Source organism: Cryptomeria japonica, chromosome 9 (assembly GCF_030272615.1).
Source record: "Cryptomeria japonica chromosome 9, Sugi_1.0, whole genome shotgun sequence".
Classification (NCBI taxonomy): domain Eukaryota; kingdom Viridiplantae; phylum Streptophyta; class Pinopsida; order Cupressales; family Cupressaceae; genus Cryptomeria; species Cryptomeria japonica.
Window position 1 is genome coordinate 624,710,736 of NC_081413.1, and position 23,796 is coordinate 624,734,531.

General features: G+C 34.2%; 1 pseudogene; it reads right to left on the reverse strand.

The window, feature by feature from the left end:
- Positions 1-281: 281 nt before the first annotated feature.
- LOC131063672 (jasmonate-induced oxygenase 3-like) lies at positions 282-4,987 on the reverse strand (annotated as a pseudogene).
- Between the last annotated feature and the right edge of the window lie 18,809 nt (positions 4,988-23,796).

The following is a 23,796-nucleotide window of genomic DNA, read 5'->3' on the forward strand; positions in this document are numbered from 1 at the left end:
GCAACTCCATGCAAATAACTACCTCTAAGAATAATAACAGACAGTTCTCCTCATGTACTATCTCTAACAATGATCAAACTGACGCACCCTTTACTTTTCTGAGGAACCCATGCCTCTATAGAGAGCACCGTGCTACAAGAAATATATCTCTATTCACATTGGTATATACTTAAACATAAAATATTATTGACCTGTAAACTCTCTCCGTTTTATTATAAGAAAACACGGTTTCTTGTTATAAGAATGACAACGATGCGAGTGGAGAGAACCCAGTGAAATGATCAAGAGGATGAGTTATTCGAATTAACGTAACTCTTTCCTTTAGGGCCTGTAGTTCCGATAAACATACGATACTCATAGAACGTCATGCATTTGTACTTCACTGGATTGGAACCATCTATCAGCTCTTTGGAAGGCCCAATGTTCTTTTCTCCACTTGATTACAGAAAATCACTATTGACATACGTTCCTCGCTATCGTTCACAATACTTCTGTGTTCCACACTTTTGTAGATGCCATTTGTTAATATCTGCAGAATAGAATGAGTGAAATCTATAAGCACCAAGAATATGCTTGCAGTGTACTTATGAATTCTAGAAAAAGAATGGTGAAATACCCACCTCAATCTGATCACCAAGGTTTATTATGAGAGCATCAGGAACAGGACGGACAGGCACCCAATAATCTCCCTTCCTAGCCTGGAGACCTGAAACATCATTCTGCAGAAGAATGGTAATGCCTCCAGGGTCTGAGTGAGGCGAGATACTAAATGTGAGGTCTGGTTGTGGGCATACTGTAAAATTTTGCAGCTAATCCTGCAAAATAGAGAAAAGATCTAGCTGGAAAATAAAAGAGCAAAACTTGCAAAGAAAATCAGAACAAAGAATTCATCAACCATTTTCATTATTAACAAATCTGTATGATTACAAATGATATATAGATCACAGGAGCAGAAATTATGCATGAGATGCATGGAATTTCTGAAGATGTAGATCAGCTAAACTGAAATAATGAGGTAGTTTGAGTTTAAAACTCTTTAGTTAGCTTACAATCACAATGCATATGTAACGCTTGTTCTCCATAAATCATGGGCAGAACAGAAAGTTAACTATGTGCTAACACTCCCCTTTAAGTCTAACTAAGGAGAGATATGGGTCCAGGCAACAAAACCTGACCAGAAACCCAATTACAAAGAAGAAAGGAGAAAACTCCTAACCATTATTCGAACTTAAGAAGAAAGCTACAAACTACAAATGAATCCACACTGCAATAGGATTGCACAAAATCATAGAAACCACTGCATGAGTACCTCTGGGATACTTTGAAAATGCAGTTGTACATAATCTATATTGCTCAAATGGATGAACAAACAGGTACATGGTTTCTGAATATAAAAGTTGATCATCTGAAGATAAGAAGATATGAATCTGCAGAAATATGCTCCAAACTGAGGAACTACAAAGATTACCTTTGGTTGGGATGATGTCATTGTATATCCATTGCTCAATAATGTCCCACTAGAAAGAAACTCTAGAAGCACACGGAGATGCGACTCTGAAATCTCATGTAGAACCCTGCTAGAAAGAATCTCTAGGAGCAAACAAAGTTGCAACATTGGAATCTCATGTAGACAAGAATTTAGAACAAAAGAATACTTTGGACTGTCAATTGAAGGAAGAGTGCATAGCAACTTCAATCTTCTATTTATTCAAGAAACTTATTGAAATAAACCTAGACTAAATGCATTAAGCAAAACCCCATATAAACTTTCTAAAAGTTTAATTTTTACAAAGCCCCAAATTTTTCAGATCTTCATCATGCGGTGCTTGCAAAACACGTACAATTTTAAGGAATCAATATAGAAAAAGACAGCAAGGAGCATGCAAAAATTAGGGAAATAATATGCATGAATCTAGAAATAGATGTCAGCTTCCATGGTGATGGTAATCTTCATAAATCTGACAACAAATAATTGTTGTGCTCCTTCCTTCTAGCTCCAGGGTCTGATACCATGTAAAATTTTGCAGCTAATCCTGCAAAATAGAGAAAAGATCTAGCTGGAAAATAAAAGAGAAAAACTTGCAAAGAAAATCAGAACAAAGAACTCATCAACCATTTTCATTATTAACAAATCTGTATGATTACAAATGATATATAGATCACAAGAACAAAAACTATGCATGAGATGCATGGAATTTCTGAAGATGTAGATCAGCTAAACTGAAATAATGAAATAGATTGAGTTTAAAACTCTTTAGTTAGCTTACAATCACAATGCATATGTAATGCTTGTTCTCCATAAATCATGGGCAGAACAGAAAGTTAACTGTGTGCTAACACATACTGGATAGTAGTTTACCCTCACATATATGCCAATATCTTCTTCACCGCCAAAAGCTTCTTCCAGATATTTGGGAGGAAGATCCAAATTTTGAGAGAGAACAGACAACAGAGTTCTACACACTTGTACAGCTCCATTGCAGTATTCTTTCATTGCAGACCTGCAATCATATTACCATTGCTAAGGTGTGAGAGTATATTTGAATTCATGTAGACATTACTGTACCTATTGCTTACAACATCTATCACAATTATATGACACTGTTTGTGATTTATGATCCATGGAATCTAATAAATTAGAGAATATTAGATAGAGCTAGTACGGCATTCAAATTAAATCTACCTATACTCAGGTCTATAGATAATAATAAAGCAAAGTGTATAATATATCCCGTCATTTGTTCAGTTGGCAAACACCGAAATATAATAACACATTAGTAAGCTCTGATTCTTCTTTGGAGTATTGAATTTTATTGGTTTATTGAGAACCCGCTTACCCAATAGAAACTTATTATAAAGAAAAACAAAGAAAATTTAAGCAGATGCATATGTTGCCTGACCCAGATCCATGAAGCCAATCTCCAATTCAATCCACAATAGATAGGAACGAGACTAATAAGACATTGAAATAAACATGGAATGGAGCATCAAAAGAGAATATATTGCATAGTTGATATTTTTACAGAAACATGATAAATAATTACTTGAAGAGTCCTCGCAAAATAGTTATTAAGATTGTTTCTAGATTCATTATGTAAGTTTTATTGTTTCAGATCACACTGATTGGATTGCAAACATAATCTCAAAAAGAAGCGTACGAAAAATCACCAGAAAATGAAGAACATGACCGATACTTTACCTGGATACAGGCTCACAGCTCACATATATAAGTGCTATATGGCAGCCGAATTAAACAGATGAATGTAAATGGTATGTATAGTTAAATTTAACTGTCACTTACTTTTGTAGGATCTTTAAACAACCTAAATAGAACAAGAAAGAGAGAGATATTCTATTCTCCTCTATAATATTTTGTTACAGTAAATCAAAGATTATTTAAAAGCGCCCCTTCTAAGAAATTCCTTGATTTAATATAAAGTAATAAAAACCATCTCAAAAATTGCATGCTCTTGAGTTCCAGCCTGGGAAATTCACCTTAAAAAAACAAATGATTTTGACACGACATGTAATTTAAAACTACGTAAGGTCTTGCAACACAAAAGGTCCTGTGAAAATTCATTTTGTGAAGTTCTTCTCTCTTCCAATATGCCCTAAGAGCCACACAAAAGCGGTGATATATATATATATTCCATTGTTTCCTTATCCACGATCAATCCCACATGATTAATAAGACTCCATATCTCTCTCTATATATATATTCAAGTGTTTTAGAAGATCACTTACGCTCCTCCCTTATAGAAGCATGGAGGAAATGGTGATAGCAATAGTCTCCCATATCAAGGAGGGAGGTAAGTATTTTATGTTTTAGATCACATTCTTGATTATTGAAGAAAATGACACATAATTTACATGGACACAGATCACATATATAATTTATATATGACAGCTGAATTAGACAGATGAATGTAAATGGTATGTCTCTTGATGGAATGTATAGTTAAATTCCACCGTAATGTTCAGCTCTATCATATTTTGTTACAGTAAGTCAAAGATTATTTTAAAAGCCTAGATTCTAATGGATTCCTTGATTTTAAAAGTAATAAAGACAATCTTAGAAATTACATCCTCTTGAATTCCAGCCTGGGCAATTCACTTACAAAAACAAATGAATTTTAGACACATGTGAGTGAAAACTAGGTTGAGATCTTGCACTAATCGAATTAAGCTACAGAAAAGGTCCTGCGAGAAATCATTTTGTTAAGTTCTTCTCTCCTTCGAATACGTCCTGGGAGCTAAACAAAAGGATTCTAATCTCTACAGTCCATTGTTTTCTTCCCTACGATCAATCCCACATGATTAGACACACTCTCTCACACACACACATGTATATAAGCCAATACATTGCAACATATACCTATACTCAAGTGGTTTAGAAGGCCACTTATGCTCCTCCCTTACAGAAGCAGGCAGGAAATGATGATAGCAATACTCCCCCCAATCAAGAATAGCCCCCTTCTGCACGCCAGTCCTACTCCCATGTCCAACATAAGTTTTTGGATCATTGGCATGCTTCTGCTTCTCCTCCAAAGGAAGCTGAAAAAACCTCCTTGACACATCCCTCCCAGCATTTAGAAGCTCAGAGCTCATTCCATGATTAATCAATTGAAAAACTCCCCATTGCTTGCATGCATTAGAGATCTCTACCATTGTTTTTCCTCTTCTCTCATCCTCAAGACCGGACAGGTCAATAAGAGGTATCTTTTCTTCAACCAATACATGCCCTGATGGTCTCTCTTCCACAGGCCTAACATATGTAGGAGGTAAGTGTTTTATGCCTCTCTGCAATAGATTGGACTCTCCGTACTGGCTCAAGCCATTCAATCCTATCTTTGTCAAACAAAGAAGGAGATGGAGGAGGAGCAGCAGCAGAAGAAAAGAGAGAAGAATCACAGCTTGAAACCTGAGCCGGAGCCATCCAAGACAAACAAAATGCACTGGGATTGTCTTTGAGAATCTCTTCACCCATGAAGCTTGTTTAAATAATTGGAGAACCGCAGCCCCACAGTTTATTCGCTAGCTTGCAAATTTAGACAAAGACTAGAGACAAAAATGAAAAAGCTAATCAGCCACGTGCTAATCAGCGTATATTCTCCTAAGTTTTGGCTAATCGATGTTAAAATCTAGGGGCGGGCTCTGCACACAATCTGAATCCCACGTGGGCTATAGCCCTAGGGATCCCCTCTTAGTCAACCGTTCCGACAGCTCTTCCTTTACTCTTTCTTTTTTAAGTTGATTTTGCAACTCATTCCATCACTCTTTTCGTTTTAATATTGGATACAATCAAACCTAAAAACAATCATATACTATATATCTTCTTTCCATTTTTCGTCTTCACCTCACCTTTTTCTTCACTTATTTTAAGGCTTATTCTATAATTCAATCTACCAATCTCCTTTTCCTAAAGATAAATAACTAAGTGTGATCAAAGATACCTTATTATTCATATTAAAAACCATATACAATCAAAACATAAATCAATAATACACTACATATCTACTCCCCAACTCTACCTTTACAAACATTACAAATAATAAAAACACACCACTTGATTATCTTTTGGAGCCACTCTACTTAACGTTATTTTTTACTTTTGCCTTGCACTTTTTTTTCGCCTTCACATCACCTCCTCCCTTACATCTCTTAAGTTTTATTTCACAATCCACTCAATCACTCTCTTCTTCCAAATGATGGATCATTAAATGCTATCTGAAATGTCTTTTTGTTCATATTGAAAACCATATGAAATGAAAACCTAAAGCAATCAAACAATAAATATCTACTCAGGAGAGCCTCAATTTAACCTAGCATTAAAAATAATTTCAAAAATCAAATAACCTTTTGATTAAGTTATCTTTTTGAACAATTTTACTTAACCATCTTTTTTCCTTTTTCTTGCACTTAGTTTTTCATCTTGACATCACTTCCTACCATACTTCTTTTAAGGTTCATTTTGCAACTGAATCAATCACTCTCTTCTTCCACATGATCAATCAACAAGTGTGATTCAATTTTATTTTTTTCATATAAAAAACATACCTAATTGACACCCAAAATTATCATACCCTACATATCTACTCCCTATATCAGCTCCTTGCCTATTTTTAAGGTTGATTTTGCATGCCATTTCATTACTTTTCATTATTGATGATGGATAAATGATTGCGATTCAATGTGTTATTTGTATTAAAAATCATGATACACTTCATATCTACTTTTTTAAACTAACATTAAAAATAATTAAAACTTATATCACCTTTTGATTTTGTTTTGGGGTCATTCTATATGAACTCTTTTTTACTTCTTTTCTTTTACTCCATCCATTGTCTTCACATCACCTCCTCCCCTACATCATTTTAACATTATTTTTGTAATCCAAATTATCCCTTTCCTCTTCATATGATGGATCATTAAGTATAATCCAAAATACTTATTTATTCATATTAGAAATTATACACAATGAGAACCTAAAACAATCATCTAATACATATCTACTCCCCAAACCCTATCTATACCCTAACAATTAAAAGTCTTCATCTAGCCATATGATCTAGATGCACTCCCATAATGGAAAGTAAAGTTGACAACACTTTTATAAACTTGTAATATGCCTTGATTTTTTTTCTAATAGGTAAATGTGACTCTGTGAGGCCACACCCATATATTAAAATAAAAAAGTTACATCACCAACCCCTAAATGAGAAGAAAGACTATTCATAGCATAACCAAAGAATAGAAAAAATGGAAACTAGCCTTTGCCATATACTTTATCACTATACTACCAAAGTATCTTATATCACCTTGTTACTACCACTACTTAGAGAAACTTTACAAAATGAAGATGATAGTAGACTATAGACTACCAATTATATCTATATATATAGTAAAATTGATACCTCACAATGTTGGCTTAGCTAGCTGCCTCCTTCTCCAAAGAATCACTCTCCTCTTAATTTATCATGTTGTCCCACATGTCAACACCAACCTTGGAACCCTCCATACAATAATTTAGGAAGTCAATTCCCACCATAACTTCATTCCTTCTCTCAACTACGTCAATGCGTACTACCTAGATTATAATAATTTGTAGAGGATCATCATCATCTTTCCCTAGCTTTGGCCTCATATTGTCATCCCAAATTAGCCCTTGAAATGGGATGACACACCAAAAAAAATGTTGAGCTCTTTACACCATTGTGACTAGACCAACCTCGACATCAAATCCTATCCCATCTTCTCTACTTCCCCAACATCAAGTAGCAGTGTGGGAAACATCGAAATGATGTTGGAGTTCACTTGATATTGACAATTCTCACTCAAATACTCATCACCTAGAACCAACCTTAGCATATGAAGCATCACTCCTACTCTAGTTTTGAACACCTCCCTGAGTTCCCTTTGAGAAACAATGCAATAGAATGCCATCTACCATTTCCTTGCCCTTACAAAAAATGCTAGTATCCATGATAAACACAATTTGTTACATTGTTGAGCTCTCCATCTGTTTGATGTTAATATAGGCCATATGTCATCACGAATAGGCCAGCCAAAGTATACACCATAAATAATTCATCACAATCGATTAATATTGCCATCTTATCTGACTTGTGAAAGACCTGTGAATTGGTTGAGTTAGTGTGGAGAGAGACATGATGGCAATGGAGCATGTCGTTGCAATTTAGACCCACGCTTGTCAACTTCTTACATTAAATCAACCACCACTTTGGCAATTGCATCCATAATATTAAAGTTGTGAGTTTCCTTCTAGAAGAATTATCTATATACTAATTTCCTACCTGCTTTTAGTTCAATTACTACCACTTTGAATTTTACTTCATTATCTATTGCTTGACTGAAATGCTTCCCTACCAATCTTAGGTTCTTCTCTTCATGAATTTTAATTACACACCTTGCACTCACCTACGTTAGGTTATCCTTAGACACTTCATTAAAGTTAGTTTTGACCCATCCCACATTTTGCACAAATCACTTTACATCTAGCTTGATGATTATAGACAAATTATCCTATTTAGCCCAATAAACGAGAGGCCCTCCTTAAATTATTTTATTGAAATAAGATAACTTTCTAATGTTTTTAAAATTTATAAATTTATAATATGCTCTCAATGATGTAATATATTTTTCATTTAAATTTATACTGATTGTGAAGGGTTGCAAAGTGATAATAGCATGGGAATCTTAAGTACGACGGGTTGCAAAGTCAAAATAGCATGGGAATCTCCTCCCCGTTGGAGGATTGTATTATCCTCACATGTCCCTAATTTAACGCAAGAGAAGAGAAATATACATTATTTAATGGTAACCCATACTATATGCATGTTCCTTGTTTTTTTTTGCTCAAGCTACTGTCCCTACAAAATGGCATGCTATGATGTCATAAGACATCATGCCACATACATCCCATACAACATACATTGGTATCATAATGATAGATTTAGACGGAAAAGGAAATTGATGAACATCTTTGCTTTCTCTTATGGTCGCATTGGACACGTACACTGTGAATTCAGAAATTCAAATAAAAGCGGACCAAAACCATCATTTTTTTCCATTTGCATTTTATACGCTTGGCTTTCAACAATAGTTACAATTGGTAAAAGAGGTGACTTTCAGCCATACCATTCCATATCGTGACCTGCAAGCATTTAGAAGACAATTCGCAAAAGAGGTGACTTTCAGCCATACCATTGAATAGGATTTTACTGTAGTTCTTTAATTTCGGTGTCCATTTCTGTCAGCGGATACAAATAAGAGGTAGAATTTTGGAGGATGTGGCAAGAGTTTTTTCAGCAATAGTTTTGAATTTTTTTTGAACAATACCTTAGGGACCTGATGACTTTTATTTTGCATTACAGAGTTTGGAGTTGTCTGTGGATGGCCAAAGTCACATTTACATTGCAGAGGTGTGTAGTTTATTTTTTATCTATTTTGTAGATATGACCAATCCCACAAGGAAAGTATGCATAATTTCTATTTAAATATATTTGTCAGTTTACAGTTTACAGTTGTGGAGAGGATTAATAGGTTGAGAAATAAGAGAAATATAGGAGCTGTGAAAAGCGTTGGTTTTAATTGTCGAAAGGTTTTGAGAATTGTATAAAAGTCTAATTTTGTATCATTTAAATTTAAACTTATAGTAGCATGTCATTTTTTATGTCAGAATGTTTTTCATAATTGTTCAGAAATCTCATATTTTGAATACTATGAAGAATACTCTTTAAAAAGCAAGTATTTTATGTAGAATGTTTTGTATGTTCATGTTATATATCTGGCATTAATGTTTCCAAATTTAAATCTATCTTAATAATGTTTCCAAATTTAAATCTATCTTAATAAGCTTGTCTAAAATGGCTACTAACATAAATTATTTGTTTATTAAATTATTAAGGATAATGGACCAATAAGATTTCCTTTTGATTGTGACTTTAATAACAAGTTGTTAGTTTAATAATATTGAATAATGTGATATTTTAATAATTATTATTTTTGTAAAAAATAGAATCATGCTACTTTTATTTCCTAAAAGTGTACAAACCTGTGGATTAATGTATACCTCTTTAACTATATAAAATGCTACTAATTAATTGACAACCTCTACACTAGTTGACATGGGTTCCGTAGTTGTGACACATAGAAAGATAACTTGTTCATAATGTTGAAGCATAGTAAATTTTGATGGGAAAGAGAAGTGTATAAACAACTTTTAGAGGCTGAATAATAACATTAAGTGATATATTTTTTTTAATGTTTAGTGTCTTGTTTTATATTAAAAATTTAGAAACATTTGAAAAAATTATCTGTTTGCCAATATGATTCATATTTTTCTTGTCCCCATTAGATTCACACTTTGTAGTTGAAAATTATCTATAATCTTAATCCCGACAGACTACTAATAGAAATGCAGTTCTAATTGTAGGCTACTTAAAACATAACAAAAATGTTTTTCATTGATAATATGTTTACATTGTGCTCAAGGTAAATGTAGGGAAAAATCAAGGAATGGGCCTTTCCATTCCATTTACTTGAAATTCCTTTTGATGTATTTTGTTTGGTGTATAAAACTGATGAAGAGGAAGGACACTCACAAATGTTTCAATATACAATGGTAATGGTTTCAAAACCCATATTTTATCGGTACCCTTGGATACACCTATAGGTCTCTAGACTTGGTCACGCTTTCAAGGCTTGATACAACATTAGAAGGTTATATCAATATCAAGGTAAACTAGTCTTGGTTTTAGGAATCACAACAAGTGCAAATTGGTGGCTCTCAACACTACCACACTTACCATTCATTAATGGTTACTAGACTCCCATAATTAGGACTATCAACTTTGATGACCAAGGACCCAACAAACACACTTATGGCTAAAAGATTGTTAATTTTGATATAGAAAACTCTTCCCAAGATCTATGATCTTATCTTCAAGCATCCAGCAACCAAAATTCCTTGTAAGACTTGGTTTGGGGAACTGACATTAGTTAACCATGACTGTTATAGTTTGGCCTTTTAGGATAGCCAACCTTACATTCATTCTCATTCAACAAAATGGCCTCCACTAAAGTTTATTTTCTTCATGGGGTATTTGCACATCTTACACCAACACAAAAAATTTTGATCAATTATATATCTTCTTGTAAGGCATTTATTTCAACCTAGTCCTTCGTAGTCTAATACGTAGAGATATTAGACCTTCTAGTGCCTCCACACATGTGCAAACCTTCTCACCAACTCATGCAACTTGGAAATATTAACCTTAGAATTATTACAAGTCTCTCCACCCTTTTTTAGGATTTTCAACTAGTTGAGGACTCAATTATGCATTTATTAAGCCCATTGGTTACCCTAGGTAGGGTTTTTTTACCAGTCTGGGAAGAATTTGCAATAACTTGCTTTAAACATAATGGATTTGAATGAAACACAAATAAAAATAAAGTAGATTAAAAAATCCTTCATTTTTAACTAGTCTTAGATCTTCATGTGTCAGGTACAGACCATGCCAATGTGATTTACAATTTGAAATATTAGAAAAAGTGAATAAATTGATAAGTTTATTGAGAAACATTTCATCTACAATCATTCCAACCTTTGGAGTCATGTATAAAAGGATTATTTATGCCTACATAACCAGTTATGAACCCCCAACTAACCCCAAACCAAATTTTAATAACTTTTCAAAAATTTGTCATTACAAAGCAAAAAGTTGTCATGTCAACTTTGACAACAATAGAGCAACTTTAACATATTTTATCCAAATGACCCCGAACTTTCACAAATGACTCCAAATTATCATTAATGGTCCAAAATGGCCTATTTTACATGAAACAAAACAAAACAAGAAAAAATCTCAAATTTGAGCATTTTGAGCATGAGGGTGCTCCTACACCAAAAACACACCTATTGATATGACGAGATAATAAATTTTAGAGACAACCTTACCAAAATAATATGTAATAGATATTTTTTAAAGTATTTTTTGTTATCAAATATAAAAATTTATGTGGTAGTTGATGTTAAATAGTCACAATATAATTTATAACATGTAAAGGCAAAATAGTGTGAATTGCACATTAGAAAATACATGTTTTGAAACCTACATTTTGTCATACCTATAATTTTTCACACTGAAACATCACACATGAGATAGTGTAACCTTAAAAATATGATATATAACATTTCATATTATATTTATGCATTGGGTAGAAAATTAGGGTTTCAAAAGTTAAGCCTTGTAAACTATGAAATGACCTAACTTTACAAACAAAATAGTAAAGGAAGGAAGAACTCAATTGATCCAATGCAAAAGGATTGAATGAAAATCAAGTTCATTTTTCTTTGTTTAGTTGACATTGATTTGAATGTATTTGAATGCTAGGTGATAGAAAATTATTATAATTAAACATAAATAGTAAGCTATATATGTGATACAAAGACATGAGGCTAGATCTAAGTAGAGTAAACAAAGAAGGATTCACACTTGAATATTTGGCTCAAAAATACTGGACTAGGGTATTGGTCACCCTGGTCCAAAAGTGCTTAGATAAAGACAAAAATCAGGTTGTGGGATTAGAATGTCATCAGGAATCTTTTCCCAAAAGTTTGATGCAATTTTTTGGGACCGATGCAATGGTGTCACCCCTATCCTTTAGTTTTCACTTTTGTAAAACCTAGATTTATTAATAGTTGTCTCCTAAGTCTAGATCTCCATTTGCAACTTCTAAATTTATTATTTGCATACAAAAAGAGGGAAACTTGTTGTAGATAGAGGTTTTCATAGGTCCAAGCTTGGGTTTGGAATTAACCCTAATTAAATTGAAAGTGTAATTAAAATAATGAAGTAAATGTTGTATGATATACCTCAAATCTGCTGCAATTGATAATGGTTGTGTTGGTATTATGGATGACTTCGTCATGTGTTGCATTGGTTTTGTCTTTGATGTCAATACTTATCTTCTTGGAGGTCTACATTGATGATTTGGTACTATGGTTGTACTAGTTTATTGTTGAATTGGCACATTGTGGTCCCAGCATGGTTAGTGGCTTATGCACATTCACCAGTATATGCTTCACCGACATGTTATATTGTTCACCGTCAGTGATGATAACTTATTATCATCTGGAGATCATTTGGTTATGTCTAAGACATGGATTAGATGTTTGGATTTGGTGTTTTGCTTATTGGTCTAATCGGGTTGACAAATTTGTCTTTATCAGTAGAAAAGTCTAGGTTATTGACCGGTACATGATATCTATTCCAGATCAGCATGACATGTTTTGGAAATGGTTTATTTATTGGATAGTGTGTAAATGTATTGAGCCGACATATTCTATCGCATCCAGAATTATTTGTAATTGATTTAATTGTAATATCTTTAGTGAGCCGACCTTAACATAAGGTCTTAGGTTTTGTATAAATGATTGTAAGATCTTACTAAAGATCGATCATTATGAGTGTGTGCGAATATTGAAGAGAAAAAATATGCATATCCTTGTGCAAATCACACAAACATTTTCTGAAGGTTGAAGGAAGGTTATGAAGGTGTTTGACACTCATGGTCAGAGCTTATACCAGTATTGAATCCAACATTGTAGATGCTATTCTTGTTACTACTTATCAAATTGCTATTAGTTTCATATCCAAAGTCGTACTATATTCTAGTCGGTTAGTGTTACCAAATCATGCAGTCGGTAGACACAGAGAAGTCGGTATGAACAGTCTAGTCGGTTACTAAAGAAAGCAGTCACAGAACACAGTATTCACTGAGTTGTTTACTAAGTAAAGTTTCATGGCTACCGAGTGATAAAGTTAAATCACCGAGTTGATATTCACTGAGTGAAACGTTTTACCAGATACATTGAACCTAGACATGCACATGAAATTGTGTTACAAGATCGAGGCACATCTAACCATTTTTGCATTGGAAATTGCAATATGAGATTGTGTATGATTACAAGGCCAATCTAAGATATGAGATATTTCGTTTAGTTATTCATTCGAAGAATCTTTTTGTAAGATCGAAGCAAAGAATCAGATCATCGTTGTAAGAGATCTATATATATAGCATGATTCTAGGGTTAGACAAGACACATGATATGATATGAGATGTAATGAGATAGCAGTGTGTATGCATGAAGGAAGACTGTTACAGAGACATAGAGAGGTCATCGAGAAGGTTATCAGTGAACAATCAAAGAATAGAGTAAACATAAGGGTTTACCGAGTTTCATTATGGGTTATTGAGGTATTCTACAAGCTAGGTAATCTTATTTAGAGCACATAGAATCAGCTTTAACATTTCAGATGTAAAGTTGTAGATATTTGTAATGATTATATTGTAATATTTTGAAGTTGTAAGAGAAAACTTTAACATGGTAAAAGACTCTAACCAAGTCTATAAATTATAAATCCTTTAACCAGGTGCTACACTTATATAGTGTTGTAAAAATCCTTTAGTAAGGTAGATCTAACTTATCTTAATACTCCTAACAGGGTAAGCTATCAAAAAATAGCTAAATGTAGCTCTAACCGAGCATTCTTTATTATTGCAGTAGTGAAATTGTGGGTGCCATCCCCACCGCAGTTTTTCTCTCTAACCAAGAGTTTCTGCGTGACCAAGATATATGTGTTATGGAGTGAATCATGTATGATTGTTATCTGTTGATTATAGTTTTATTTTATGTTACTGCACTATTCTTCTTATGCATAACAATAAGGTTATTATCAAGGAGAAGTTTTGGAGTAATGATTCACCCCTCCCCTCTCAGTACATTAGCTTTCTATATTGGGCCTAACAATTGGCATCAGAGCTTAAATCTTGGAAGAGGGTTTAACTACCTAAAGAGAAAGATCTTAGCAATGAAAGGCTACAAACAATCTTAGAGGATTGTGCATCTTCAAGAGGAGTTGGATAATGCAAATCAAGTGATTGTAGACATGTAGAGGCAAATACAAAAATATTTGAAAGTAAGGAGAAGATTATCTGAAGACTTGCAGGATTCTCAAGAGCTAGTGGAACAAATCGAGACATCATCTGAAAACAGTATATATAAAGAACTGAAGAAATGATTGGAATGTTGAAAGAAAAGAACAAAGCATTGGTTGATCAACTAAAAGCAATGAAAAGAGAACATGAACATTTCAATACACAAATGACTGAAAAATCTAGATGCATTAAGGATAGCTGAGGATAAAGCAAGAGATCTACAAAGAGAGAAACAAAAACTTGAAGCTCTAGTATCTGATAAGGATGATGAGATCATAAGGTTAACTGGTATTCAAAAAAATATGACAAATCAAATAGGTTATGCACATCATGAAGCAATTCTAAAGAATGATGAAAATCAATCATTGAAACTTGAAGTATCAAGGTTGACTGGTGAACTTGAAACATAAAATAAATCCAAGGAATCATTGGAGAAAAGTTATGAAGCATCAAAGATGTTGGATGAGAAACTAAATACAAGAAGACTCTATAAAGTTGGAGGACTCTGTTACAAAGGAAAAGACTCTACCAAAAAAGGAATTCATACTACCGAGAGAGAAGAATCATCAAAACAAGCTGGAAAAAGGAATAACATCAAAAGGAAGAAGCCTATTTGCTACTACTATGGAAATCAAGGTCATACTGCCAGCATATGCCAGATCAGAAAAGGTAAGCAACCAAATATCTCTAATTCCAATGGATATTGTTATAATTGCAATAAATATGGTCACATACCTAATCAATGTAGGACAAAGTCTGTTAACAACCATCAGAAGGTAAAATTCAAAGGGTTTTGTAAAAACTGCAATAGATATGGACATAGTACTGAGAAGTGCTGGTTTAAGCAAAAGAACTACATGAAGTATCCACACCAAGGAAACACTGGAGCTTACCGAACTCACACGGATCCTTACCGACAATATGCAGCAATACTATGGGATTACAATACAAGGATATGGTGTGAATATTGTGGAAGATATGGACATATAAGTGCCAACTATTTTATAAGGTTTGGAATGAACAATCAAAGATCATGGAGAAATCCCGATATGGCATGTTTTCATTGTCACAAAGCTGGACATTTAGCTAGAGATTGCAGAGAACAACCGAGAAGAGACACTGAGGAGATAAAAGAAAAATTCAAGATGATTTAGAAAAAGAAAGAAGCAGGACATCACAAAGGCCCTACCGACTCCACCAACAAAGAGACCCAACACTAGAGCATCAGCTGCATCACCGAGCAAGAAACAAAAGACTATTGTCATTCCTAAGCTAACAAAGACTTACAAGAAATCTACTCAGAGACTCATTTTGGTAAAAGAGTTGAGTGATACAAAGTTTGATGATGCTAACAAATTATAGATTGTGAAGAGCAAAAAGAAAAACATTCACAGTGTTGAAAACTTTTGTGCCAATCTTAAGGAATACGGTGGATTTACAGGATTCAAATATGTTAAGTATGAGTCTAGGAATAATGATGAGAAATGACAGATTGAAGAAGCTATCATATGTACACTTCTGAAGTTTCGGTTAGCACCATTAGAACTAGCAAAGTCACTTCTGAGTGAACTCTACTCACATATTGATAACAGATGGAAATATGCAATGGATTCAAAGAGACAAATAAGAGAAAGAAGTCTTGTCCATTTATTTCCTAACATGTCCGTAGCTTAAATCAAGGAGCATTTGTCCACATACAATTCAAAATTTCTTGTGAAACAGAGAGCCTTAAAATTGATGAATGGGCTATATATTGATGTGGAGAATGAGACTAAGGCCAAGTGGCAGGAGATCTTCAAACAAAAGGATGTCAGTGAACAATCTCAAATTGAAATTGTTGACGTCACCAAGCAAGATCCATATGTCACTGAGCAAGGTCCAGACCCAGTTGACATTATACAAATTGATGAAGATGTAATGTATGAAGCCGCACCGGAGCAGGAAATGATTGAAGGCACCACTTATGCAAAACTTGTGTCTAGTGAATCAGTCTTAGAACAAGTTTAGCCTTATCCATCAGTGAAGCCACCAGTCCTAACCAAAGCTCCCACGGACACCGAACAAGTTACCAAAGGTAACAAATCTAAAGCTGCAGAAGATACAAGTAACAAATCTGAAGCTGTAGCAGACACAACCAAAGATCAAACGTCTCAAGCACAGACAAGCACAACAAATATTACAGCTGAGACCCCTAGCACTGAGCCATCCAAAGACACTGCAACTACTACAAGAACAATCCAAAGTGTTGCATCTACCGAGCAACCTACCAAGGGACAACAAGCCTCATAAGCACTTGTCTTAGTGCCACAAACCAAAGGAAAAGAGAAGAAGGTGAGAAAGCATGGTTTTAAATTTGACTTATCTAAACTGATCATGTTGCCCAATGTCGACATTTCCAAATTAAAATGAAAGCACTCACTAAATTTGGTGAATTATGCAAAGCAAAGGCCGAACAGGAGAAGCAACTGGCCATACAGAAAAAGAACAAGGTACTTCAAAAGGTTAGGACACTGCTCACAGAAATGCTACAATCAGCAACAGTGTCAACCGATGCAGCCATCCATATTCAGTTGGATGAACTCCTTAATCAAATTGAAACATCTAGAGTTGATGCATCTGAGTACCTAAGCAAGCTCAAGGATAAAGAGCTCACAACAAAAATGATAGAGGAAGTCCAAAAATCAATTGCTGTTGGCAAGGTAAAATTTGTCAAATTCATTGCTGAGTTGTCTGCTCAACTCAAGCACATTCTTTATTTATTCCAGAAATTGTGTACATTTTCTTTATTTATTAAAGACATCAAAAATAAAACTGATGCAATTGAGAAAGAGATCACCGATCTCTCATCCAAGTTGACCACTGAGCCTAATTCAGTTCAAAATTTTTACAAAAAGCTACAACAGCTCATGGCTCAACAGTTAGAATTGAGGAATGAAGAGCATAAAATTAGGATGGATATAATGACCCTTCAAACATTATTCCTTCCCCATCTCTCATCAGTATAGGAGTAGCTCAACCAAGCTACAAGCTTATCAACTACCCAAGAGGGAAGCACTCTTGATGGCTTGATATTACTCTTATCTGATATTCAAGCACAAAACTCATTAATGGAAAGTCTCAAGGACTCACTCTCAGTTGCCCTCATTGACGCCCAAATCAAGTATAAGACTATTTTTGTTCAGTTACTGCCTCTAGATGCAAATAAAGTTTTTAATGTTTGTAAAAAAGGGGGAGTAATATTATGTTACTACATAGAGGAAAGCCCAGGAAAGGGGGAGTAATTCTACACTTGGAGAGTAGTACAGTTTTGATAACACAATTTTGAGTATTGTATACAAGGGGAGTATACCGAGTAGAATATACAGAGCATTCAGAGCACACAAGTACAGAACAGAACCAAACATGCAAAATTTAGAGTTATGTACAGGATAATAATAAGGGGAGTATATCTGCATATACTATTGACTATTGTACATATTGTCAAGTATAGTCATTTTGTCAAGTATATAGTTTTTGAGTTATGACTTTGTAAGTAGTTTTTGTCAAACATCTCAACTAATGTCAAAAGGGGAGATTGTTACTACTTATCAAAATGCCATTAGTTTCATATCCAAAGTCGTACTATACTCTAGTCAATTAGTATTATCGAATCATGCAGTCGGTACACACAAAGAAGTCGGTATGAATAGTCTAGTCAGTTATTGAAGAAAGCAATCACAAAACACAGTATTCACCGAGCTATTTACCGAGTAAAGTTTCATAGCTACCGAATGGTAAAGTTAACTCACCGAGTTGATATTCACCAAGTGAAACATTTTACCAGATACATTGAACCTGGACATGTACATGAAAACGTGTTACAAGATCGAGGCACATCTAACCATTTTTGCATTGGAAATTGCACTATGAGATTGTGTATGATTACAAGGCCAATCTAACCTATGAAATATTTTGTTTAGTTATTCATTCAAAGAATCTTTTTGTAAGATTGAAGCAAAGAATCAGATCACCACTATAAGAGATCTATATATACAACATGATTCTACGGTTAGACAAGACACATGATATGATATGAGATGCAATGAGATAGTAGTGTGTATGCATGAAGGAAGACTATTACAAAGACATAGAGAGGTCACCAAGAAGGTTATCAGTGAACATTCAAAGAACAGAGTAAACAGAAGGGTTTACCGAGTTTCATTATGGGTTACCGAGGTATGATACAAGCTAGGTAATCTTATTCAAAGCACATAGAATCTACTTTAACATTTCAGATGTAAAGTTGTAGATATTTGTAATGATTATATTGTAATATTTTGAAGTTGTAAGAGAAACCTTTAATAGGGTAAAAGAATCTAACCAAGTCTATAAATTGTAAATCCTTTAACTAGGTGCTACACTTATATAGTGTTGTAAAATTCCTTTAGTAAGGTAGATCTAACTGATCTTAATACTCCTAACAGGGTAAGCTATCAGAAATAGGTAAATGTAGCTCTAACCAAACATTCTTTATTATTGCAGTAGTGAAGTTTTGGGTGCCATCCCCACTATAGTTTTTCTCTCTAACCAAGAGTTTCTGTGTGACCAAAATATACGTGTTATGGAGTGAATCATGTATGATTGTTATCTGTTGATTATAGTTTTATTTTATGTTACTGCACTATTCTGCTTATGCATAACAATAAGGTTATTATCAAGGAAAAGTTTTGGAGTACTGATTCACCCCTCCCCTCTCAATACATTAGCTTTCTATATTGGGCCTAACAATTCTGAAGCAGTACATTGTTATTGGATTTTACCATCCAATTTTAGTCATTGTGACTCCTATTTTGTGATTCAGAAATGAGCTCCAAGCGCCTAGCCTTTCTGCATGTGCAGACCCCATTTGTATACACTTACTATCTACAGTAGTATTAGCTGATTGTAGGTAAGGTTTCCCACCGTGGTTTTTCCCCTTATAGGGTTTCTTTTGGCATTCTACACTCTTATGAGAATAGTTGATGTTGTCATTGATGGAAACAAACCGGCAACCAACCGGCAATAGATTTCTACATGCCCAACATCACATATATTATACATTAGCAGACACCGACACTCGCAGGCGCTTACACTAGCATTCATATTACGTCGGCAACAAAGCATACCGACACTCTAGCCGACATCGGATAAACTTTTGTTTATTGAAATATAATTATCTTTTGTAAGCCAACATGGTATATTGTAAAAGACTCATATATGTATGAGATCTTATAGGTCATTTTGGAGTAGTAGTAGTAGAGGAGATATATGATATGTATTGTAGAAAATAATTATTTAGTGGCAGTGAAGGTTTTTGGATAAGGTATCTATTTGAGCTTAAACTTGTACTGAACTTGGTTTTATAGATGTTTTGAGTAGTACATTGTATTGGATTTAATTATCCATTTTGTAGTCAGTGAGACTCTTCTTTGAGCAGTGAGCTCTAGGTTGTTGGCCTCCCTACATGTGCAAGCCCTTATTGTAAGTAGTATTTATTCATTGGTCAGTGAGTAAATATTGTGGGTCACAAATCCTACCAATTTTTTTCCCATATCGGGTTTCCTCGTTAAATATGTTGTGTTATGGTGCATTTCTATAATGTCTCTGTTATTTCTGTTTATTGCATTAATTCTTATTTACCAGTATACTATTTTGGGTTACAAAGTTATAAATAAGTTTAAATATTTTGCAACCGGAAGCACATGTTTCACCGGTTGTAACATCTTTTGATACTGACAGTGGTAAGGTTGCTGAGTTTAAGAGAGTGGAAAGGAAAAGGAAAACCCCACTGGTACCTTCTCCTCCTCCTAAGAAAACAAGGACACTAAGGAACCTACAATAGAACTAAGCACATCTACAGGTGAATTTAGACCTACTAACATTACAGAGGTTCTTTTGGATTTCATTAAGAGGATTACTGATTGAAATTCCTTAGCATTTAAGGAAACGAATAACACTTTACCTATTCTAAAGATGATTGCACCTAATTGTAAGATAGATCACATTAATGATTCTTTAGGGAAATTGGACACATCCAAACTCATTGCTGATAGTGTAATAACTATAGATAAGGTGAATAAGGATACCATTAAGGAGAGAGGTGACAAAGAGAAAAATAAATTCTTTGAGAACACCATAAATAAATGTACCAACCACTTGGATACACTTTTATCGGTACTTAATTCTATAATTTTGGAGTATAAGGAGTTATATAGAGAAGCATGTAAACCTCACTGTTTGACAGAGGACATTGATGAGGAGATAAAAAAGACACAAAAATAAATTGATGACATTGCGGATAATATAATAGGTTCATCTAGACTTATATCAATTTTTGAGAAGGAAATGAAAGTTTTTGAAGAAAAGTTTGAAAAGCTCGAGAAAGAAAAGGCAAGAATAAGGTTCAATGCTCGGGAGCTGAAAAGTAAAATGGGTCTGAGGTTGGATAATCTTATTACTCAGAGAGTTGGATTATCTAAGGCAACAGTTCAAGGAGAACGATCATCGCAGCAACAAATGCACTATCTCATCGGTATGATCTAGCAGATTGAGGCAACTCTAAATGCCAACAACAAATTTATGAAGAGTCTAAACCTAGTTTTGGTGGACATCTTTTAGATAGTAACCAACCAGTTGTAGACCTTGAGGTAGCATTTTTGTACTCTTTTAGATTATTTATGAAATCCTTTGTCATTGATGTCAAAGGAGGAGTAGTAGAGAGAAAAATGCATGTACATAGGAGATCACTCGTTCAGGGCGAGCACATCTTTTTGCATTTCAATTTTGGGATAACAGTTTTGATTTTTCTCATAAGTGTTGCCATCAATGCCAAAGGGGGATATTGTTGGCATTCCACACTCTTATGAGAATAGTTTATGTTTTCATTGATGGCAACCAACTGGCAACCAACCGGCAATAGATTTCTACATGCCTGGCATCACATATATTATACACTGGCAGACATTGGCACCGACAGGTGCTTACACTAGCATTCAGATTACATCAGCAACAAAGCATACCAACACTGATGAACTTTTGTCTATTGAAATATAATTATCTTTTATAAGCCAACATGGTATATTGTAAAAGACTCTTATATGTATGAGATCTTATAGGTCATTTTGGAGTAGTAGTAGTAGAGGAGATATATGATATGTATGGTAGAAAATAATTATTTAGTGGTAGCGAATGTTTTTGGATAAGGTATCCATCTGAGCTAAAAATGGTATTGAACCTAGCATTAGAGATGTTGTTTTGAGTAGTACATTGTATTGGATTTAATTATCCATTATGTAGTCAGTGCGCCTCTTCTTTGAGCAGTGAGCTCTAGGCTATTGGCCTCCCTATGTGTGCAGGCCCCTATTGTAAGTAGTATTTATTCATTGGCTAGTGAGTAAATATTGTGGGTCACAAATCCCACTGAGGTTTTTCCCACACCGGGTTTCCTCGTTAAATATCTTGTGTTATGGTGTGTTTCTATGTTGTCTTTGTTATTTGTGTTTACTGCATTAATTCTTATTTACCGGTACACTATTTTGGGTTGCAAAGTTATAAATAAGTTTAAATATTATGCTAACCGGTTAGACACTGATTCACCCCCCCCTCTCAGTGTCTTTGGGACTGTCATTGAATCTAACAGTTTCCATGTCAAAATATTTGTCATGTGTTGTGGATGTTGTTTCTCTTTCTATTTCATGCATTAAGTTATACTAGTACTATTATAACTGTTAAACTATTTTACCGACATTAAAGTTTATTTTACCAACACTAAGTTTCAAGTTGGATTAATTGGTTTTGGGTTATAATTTATTGACAATTGATTCACAAATGATTCACCCCCCCTCTCAGGTATCCTTCCTAGTTCCTAACAATTGGTATCAGAGATAAGTCCTCTTTTTGTAGAAGCCTAACAGCTTGAGGAGATCCTATGGCAACAAATATTTTCAGGAAGGATAGTCTAAAACTTGATGGAACTAACTATGCTATATGGAAGATTAGAATGGAAACACATCTGAACTGCATTGGAAGAGATATATCGAATGTTACAAAGAATGGCTATAATGGTCCTACTCCAAATCAACGTCATCCACTGACATTGGCTAAAGACATGGAGAATGATTGCAAAGAAAGAAAAGCACTTCTAAGAGCATTATCAGATCAGTAAGTAATGGGATTATTAGACCGATCTACTGCTAAAGCTATTTGGGATAAACTAAAAAACATTGAATGAAGGAGATACCACTGTCAAGATTGCAAAATTGGAATGTTACCAGGTCAGGTATGAAAATTTAAAAATGGAAGAAGATGAAAGAATTTCTATATTTATGGAAAGAGTTAATGAATTTGTTTTAGGAATACAATGTTGTGGAGGATCCCTAAGTGAAGATGAAATTTAATCTAAATTTTTAAGAGCTTTGCCACTGGCTTACAAAATGAAAGTGACTGCAATTAATGAGTTGAGAATAATGCCTAATACATCAGTTTCTAGAGATCCTTTGGTTGGAAAACTTTCTGCATTTGAGCTTGAAGAGTTTGGTCCTATTGCTATAGTCAAAACTGATATAGCTTTCAAAGCATCATCATCATCATCATCATCATCATCATCATCATCATCATCATCATCATTTGACAAAACTGATTGGAAAGCACTTTATGCAAAAGCACTTGAAGATATGAGAAGAGAAAATGAAGAACTTGAAGAACTTGAAGCACTATTTGCAAGGAAGATTCCTAAAGGTCCATCAAGAAGTAAGTATGAAGGTAAATCACCTTTCAAATGTTTTAATTACAATAAAGTTGGTCAGATGGCTTCTAGGTGTCCTAATAGACATGCAAGACTAAGGGAGGAAGCAAAAAGAACATATAAGGCTAACCCTGAATATCAAAGATACATATTTAAGAAAAATAGAGATAACTCATGTTACTATGTAGATGAAGGTATTATAGATGACTTAGATGAAGATCTAGCAAATAATTAATGGGCTTTTGTTGCAGTAAAAGAAGATTAACCAACACGTATTGTAAAACAGGTAGAGCAGGCCCTGGCAGCAAAAATTGAAGAAAATGATGAATGGATAATATAGATAGTGGATGCTTGCATCATATGACTAGTGATAAAAGAAAATTCTTATCATTACAAGAAATTCATGGAGTTCTAGTAAGATTTGGAGATGACAAAGATTGTTTAATCAAAGGAAGAGGCACTATATCTTTGGATGGTAAGCACAATATTGACAATATTTATTATGTAGAAGG